Genomic DNA, 7,213 nt, shown 5'->3' with positions numbered 1-7,213 from the left:
GGTGGCTGCAGGTACAAGCCCTTATATAGAAAAAGTAGTGGAAGCCCTAAAAACGCTAAAAGACAAAATAGCCAGGCGGCTCGACCAACTCGACCTGGTGCTCGGTCGAGTGACCGGTCGAGTTGGCTCCTCTTGTGCTCCTCCCACTCGGTCGAGTCCCTCTAAGCACACGGTCGAGTGTCTGGTCGAGTGGGCAGTCGAGTTGGACTCCGGACCTTGGTTCTTCAGCCTTAGCTCCTTTGCTTTCTCTTTATGATTGCTTCACTTCTCCTCAGCATTGCTTCCATGCTCCTTAGGCTTCAAAATCACCTGTTTATGCAAGAAAAGATGCAAATGCAATGCAACTATACTCTAATGCAAGAACAATCCTAAAACTATGCAATAATGGTCAAAAATGATAGCAAAAGATGTGAATATATTAAGGGAAAACAGGGTAAAATATATGAACATCAGTGGTTAGAGGTGTGGGAGCTGCTGGTCGCGGGCGTGGTCGTTGTCGTGGTCGTGGGCATGGTCATGGGTGGGGACAGGTTCCCGAGGTCAGTGAGAGTGTGACCCAGAGAATGGCCAGTGAGGAGGTGGCAGAGTCGCAGGTGATGTGTGTAGAATTTCACTCCAAATCTTTGACCTGAAAAGACTACACAACGACTGAAAGTGCACAGTTAATCTGTGTAGTATTTTAGGATCGATCCCACAGAGAGTAATAGCTAACAAAAATTGAATTAAAAGAGAAAGAACTATGGCTAAGACTAAATAAGAGATTGGAGTTTTGGTTTTCCTCATAANAGTCAGGTTCTTGAGCTTGTGAGGTCTGGAACCATGGAGAGGGATACAATTCAGCCTGGTATACTGGTTGATGTTGCATGGGTATGTAATTGAACATACTGTTGTGGTACATCATTACTGACTCGAACATGTAATCGATCGAGCACAAGTTCGAGTTGAAGGTCGGGCTGACTGAGATGAGAACACAAATGTATTCGGGTTGTGACTCCATCAGGTACTCGATCAGCACTCGGTCGAGTGCTAGCTCGAGTTGATGGTCGAGTTGGTACCTGAAACTCAACACAGACAAGCAGAAGAAGAATCGAGATTAGTAGTGATCAAGGTAGCAATAGAACTTAATCTTAGACTAATAATGACCCTAATTGTCACAAATAAACACTCAAATGGACAACGGCGCCAAATTGAAACTCATTATCTTTGTGGTGATGAATGATGTATGGAATGATGACTTATGAATGAATGGATGGCAGGGTGTTTCAATTCCCCTTATGCAGTTGTAGTATAAGAGGTGTCAATCCAATCTGAGTGTTTGTGAACAATCAAGATGTGCATATGAGTCTAAGTCAAGCCAGATGTAAAGGTTGTTTGTCACTAACAATCCTATGATGAAATGGAAAGTGCAGAAAGTAAAACTACAAGAACTAGGAGCTAAATGCAAATGGAACAGAGTGATTATGACAAACAGAAATAGAAACTATGGAAATGCAAGTATTGAACTAATGCAAGGTAAGTAATGAACAGGATACTAAATGAATGCAACAGAAATGCAACTAGGGTGAAACAGGACAAACACAAATCATAAACACAAGTTCTGGGTTGGAACTCGAGCAAGCACTCGATCGAGTGCTGATCGAGTGCAGGGTCGAGCTGGACAAATACGCAAAACAGAGCAACACAAGAAAAACAGAGCAATACCAAAACGAATCAAACAACGATCAAACAACAGGATTTAAGCTAAGAAATCAATAAACAAGGAAGGTCTTGAGGAGGGATTCATGGGCTGGACTATGATTGAGGTCATCTAACTTGGTCAACAAATCTCAAACAACTTGAGCTAATCTCTAGACATATATTTCTAAGACATGTTTAATCCACTCTCATGGCAAGAAACAATCAAACTCATGCATCTCTAGACTTGTTCTCACAAAGTAAAGAATCTACACAAGCAGGCATTAAGCAATATGTCAAAAATCAAACAAGACTTCTAATCTCTTAGCAAGCCTAATGATAGTCTCTAGATCTAGCCTTATCTATGCTCCTTAGACATTGGTGTGATGCTAAGAGGCTTGAAATCAGATCCTACCCTCTCAGATATAGGATCAGCATTAAGAACATCTAGCCTAGAAGAGATCTACAACAATCAAGCTTGACCAAATCAAACAAACCTCAAACACAACCCAGCCTAACCCATCCTCAAGATCCTAAGCAACTACTCACAAGCATACATGATGAACATCAAAATCATAAACCCAGAAAATACTGAAACTTGCATCATTAGAAAGATAAATCAAAGATCTACAATATTGAAGAAAGAACCAAACTCAAATTCTCAATATTAAAAAAGTTATGAAACCAACAATATTGAAGAATTTAGTCTTTTTCTCCTTTTAAAAGAAGTACAAGATCTAAGAAAATAAAAGTGCAAAAGGAATAATTCTAAAAAAGGTAAAAACTAGGTTTTTGACTCTCTAAAAAGCTGGACTCTTTTGGTGGCTGCAGGTACAAGCCCTTATATAGAAAAAGTAGTGGAAGCCCTAAAAACGCTAAAAGACAAAATAGCCAGGCGGCTCGACCAACTCGACCTGGTGCTCGGTCGAGTGACCGGTCGAGTTGGCTCCTCTTGTGCTCCTCCCACTCGGTCGAGTCCCTCTAAGCACACGGTCGAGTGTCTGGTCGAGTGGGCAGTCGAGTTGGACTCCGGACCTTGGTTCTTCAGCCTTAGCTCCTTTGCTTTCTCTTTATGATTGCTTCACTTCTCCTCAGCATTGCTTCCATGCTCCTTAGGCTTCAAAATCACCTGTTTATGCAAGAAAAGATGCAAATGCAATGCAACTATACTCTAATGCAAGAACAATCCTAAAACTATGCAATAATGGTCAAAAATGATAGCAAAAGATGTGAATATATTAAGGGAAAACAGGGTAAAATATATGAACATCAGTGGTTAGAGGTGTGGGAGCTGCTGGTCGCGGGCGTGGTCGTTGTCGTGGTCGTGGGCATGGTCATGGGTGGGGACAGGTTCCCGAGGTCAGTGAGAGTGTGACCCAGAGAATGGCCAGTGAGGAGGTGGCAGAGTCGCAGGTGATGTGTGTAGAATTTCACTCCAAATCTTTGACCTGAAAAGACTACACAACGACTGAAAGTGCACAGTTAATCTGTGTAGTATTTTAGGATCGATCCCACAGAGAGTAATAGCTAACAAAAATTGAATTAAAAGAGAAAGAACTATGGCTAAGACTAAATAAGAGATTGGAGTTTTGGTTTTCCTCATAACTATTGCAAATAAATAAAAATGATTTAAAACTATAAGACTAAGGCGTTGGGCGTTTTGGGAGTCATCTCAGGGTTTTCATGGTTTCCAAGCAATATTAAGTGTAAGATCTAACAAGTAAATACTAATTTCGGTCTAGATTCTCAACTACGAAACACTAATGAACTAACAAGCTATTCTCATAGAATGAAAGTTGATAGACAGGTTTTCACCCAGTGTATCAATCCCCTATGCACTTGTAGTACAAAGGGTTATCAATCCAAATGGTTGTGTATTGCTAGCAGGAAGGATATGATCAAAAAAATGCAAGTCAAGCCAAGCAATTAGGGTTTTGGTTATAATGATTCCTAAAATAAACAAAGTAAACGAATATAAACAAGTAAACCACACAACCTAAGCACTCGATGCAAGCAATCGAGTACAAGATCGAGTGGGGTGATCGAGTATGCAAGTGAGATATGAACAGCTTGAGGTATTACTCGATACAGGTTATTGTGTACCTGATCGGGTAAGTATTCGAGTAAGTGAAAGAAATGCAAATAAATAAAATACGAAAGTTCCTAAGGATGGGGGTAATCGAATCCTAAGTGTTCTAGACCAGTACGGATGCCTTACATGCCTCAAGCAATTATTTCCTAGACAATGAACCTCTAAGACCTTGTCACCACACTTTCGCACTAGCAACAATCAACCTTGAACACATTACCACACTGTCGCACTAGCAATATGAACAAGCAGGCATTAAGAACGATTCATTATTGTCAGTAGACTTAAACTCATCTAATTTTGTTACTCAGAGTTACGTAAACCTCTAGCATTGGCTAAATTAAGCATTTTACNAGAAGAAGAATCGAGATTAGTAGTGATCAAGGTAGCAATAGAACTTAATCTTAGACTAATAATGACCCTAATTGTCACAAATAAACACTCAAATGGACAACGGCGCCAAATTGAAACTCATTATCTTTGTGGTGATGAATGATGTATGGAATGATGACTTATGAATGAATGGATGGCAGGGTGTTTCAATTCCCCTTATGCAGTTGTAGTATAAGAGGTGTCAATCCAATCTGAGTGTTTGTGAACAATCAAGATGTGCATATGAGTCTAAGTCAAGCCAGATGTAAAGGTTGTTTGTCACTAACAATACTATGATGAAATGGAATGTGCAGAAAGTAAAACTACAAGAACTAGGAGCTAGATGCAAATGGAACAGAATGATTATGACAATTATGAAGCTAAAACAGAAATAGAAACTATGGTAATGCAAGTATTGAACTAATGCAAGGTAAGTAATGAACATGATACTAAATGAATGCAACAGAAATGCAACTAGGGTGAAACAGGACAAACACAAATCATAAACACAAGTTCTGGGTTGGAACTCGAGCAAGCACTCGATCGAGTGCAGATCGAGTGCAGGGTCGAGCTGGACAAATACGCAAAACAGAGCAACACAAGAAAAACAGAGCAATACCAAAACGAATCAAACAACGATCAAACAACAGGATTTAAGCTAAGAAATCAATAAACAAGGAAGGTCTTGAGGAGGGATTCATGGGCTGGACTATGATTGAGGTCATCTAACTTGGTCAACAAATCTCAAACAACTTGAGCTAATCTCTAGACATATATTTCTAAGACATGTTTAATCCACTCTCATGGCAAGAAACAATCAAACTCATGCATCTCTAGACTTGTTCTCACAAAGTAAAGAATCTACACAAGCAGGCATTAAGCAATATGTCAAAAATCAAACAAGACTTCTAATCTCTTAGCAAGCCTAATGATAATCTCTAGATCTAGCCTTATCTATGCTCCTTAGACATTGGTGTGATGCTAAGAGGCTTGAAATCAGATCCTACCCTCTCAGATATAGGATCAGCATTAAGAACATCTAGCCTAGAAGAGATCTACAACAATCAAGCTTGACCAAATCAAACAAACCTCAAACACAACCCAGCCTAACCCATCCTCAAGATCCTAAGCAACTACTCACAAGAACACATGATGAACAACAAAGTCATAAACCCAGAAAATACTGAAACTTGCATCATTAGAAAGATAAATCAAAGATCTACAATATTGAAGAAAGAACCAAACTCAAATTCTCAATATTAAGAAAGTTATGAAACCAACAATATTGAAGAATTTAGTCTTTTTCTCCTTTTAAAAGAAGTACAAGATCTAAGAAAATAAAAGTGCAAAAGGAATAATTCTAAAAAAGGTAAAAACTAGGTTTTTGACTCTCTAAAAAGCTGGACTCTTTTGGTGGCTGCAGGTACAAGCCCTTATATAGAAAAAGTAGTGGAAGCCCTAAAAACGCTAAAAGACAAAATAGCCAGGCGGCTCGACCAACTCGACCTGGTGCTCGGTCGAGTGACCGGTCGAGTTGGCTCCTCTTGTGCTCCTCCCACTCGGTCGAGTCCCTCTAAGCACACGGTCGAGTGTCTGGTCGAGTGGGCAGTCGAGTTGGACTCCGGACCTTGGTTCTTCAGCCTTAGCTCCTTTGCTTTCTCTTTATGATTGCTTCACTTCTCCTCAGCATTGCTTCCATGCTCCTTAGGCTTCAAAATCACCTGTTTATGCAAGAAAAGATGCAAATGCAATGCAACTATACTCTAATGCAAGAACAATCCTAAAACTATGCAATAATGGTCAAAAATGATAGCAAAAGATGTGAATATATTAAGGGAAAACAGGGTAAAATATATGAACATCAGTGGTTAGAGGTGTGGGAGCTGCTGGTCGCGGGCGTGGTCGTTGTCGTGGTCGTGGGCATGGTCATGGGTGGGGACAGGTTCCCGAGGTCAGTGAGAGTGTGACCCAGAGAATGGCCAGTGAGGAGGTGGCAGAGTCGCAGGTGATGTGTGTAGAATTTCACTCCAAATCTTTGACCTGAAAAGACTACACAACGACTGAAAGTGCACAGTTAATCTGTGTAGTATTTTAGGATCGATCCCACAGAGAGTAATAGCTAACAAAAATTGAATTAAAAGAGAAAGAACTATGGCTAAGACTAAATAAGAGATTGGAGTTTTGGTTTTCCTCATAACTATTGCAAATAAATAAAAATGATTTAAAACTATAAGACTAAGGCGTTGGGCGTTTTGGGAGTCATCTCAGGGTTTTCATGGTTTCCAAGCAATATTAAGTGTAAGATCTAACAAGTAAATACTAATTTCGGTCTAGATTCTCAACTACGAAACACTAATGAACTAACAAGCTATTCTCATAGAATGAAAGTTGATAGACAGGTTTTCACCCAGTGTATCAATCCCCTATGCACTTGTAGTACAAAGGGTTATCAATCCAAATGGTTGTGTATTGCTAGCAGGAAGGATATGATCAAAAAAATGCAAGTCAAGCCAAGCAATTAGGGTTTTGGTTATAATGATTCCTAAAATAAACAAAGTAAACGAATATAAACAAGTAAACCACACAACCTAAGCACTCGATGCAAGCAATCGAGTACAAGATCGAGTGGGGTGATCGAGTATGCAAGTGAGATATGAACAGCTTGAGGTATTACTCGATACAGGTTATTGTGTACCTGATCGGGTAAGTATNATATGAGTCTAAGTCAAGCCAGATGTAAAGGTTGTTTGTCACTAACAATACTATGATGAAATGGAATGTGCAGAAAGTAAAACTACAAGAACTAGGAGCTAGATGCAAATGGAACAGAATGATTATGACAATTATGAAGCTAAAACAGAAATAGAAACTATGGAAATGCAAGTATTGAACTAATGCAAGGTAAGTAATGAACAGGATACTAAATGAATGCAACAGAAATGCAACTAGAATGAAACAGGACAAACACAAATCATAAACACAAGTTCTGGGTTGGAACTCGAGCAAGCACTCGATCGAGTGCAGGGTCGAGCTGGACAAATACGCAAAACAGAGCAACACAAGAAAAACAGAGCAATA

This window comes from Camelina sativa, chromosome 7, assembly GCF_000633955.1.
Source record: "Camelina sativa cultivar DH55 chromosome 7, Cs, whole genome shotgun sequence".
Classification (NCBI taxonomy): Eukaryota; Viridiplantae; Streptophyta; class Magnoliopsida; order Brassicales; family Brassicaceae; genus Camelina; species Camelina sativa.
This window is presented reverse-complemented; position numbering follows the sequence as displayed.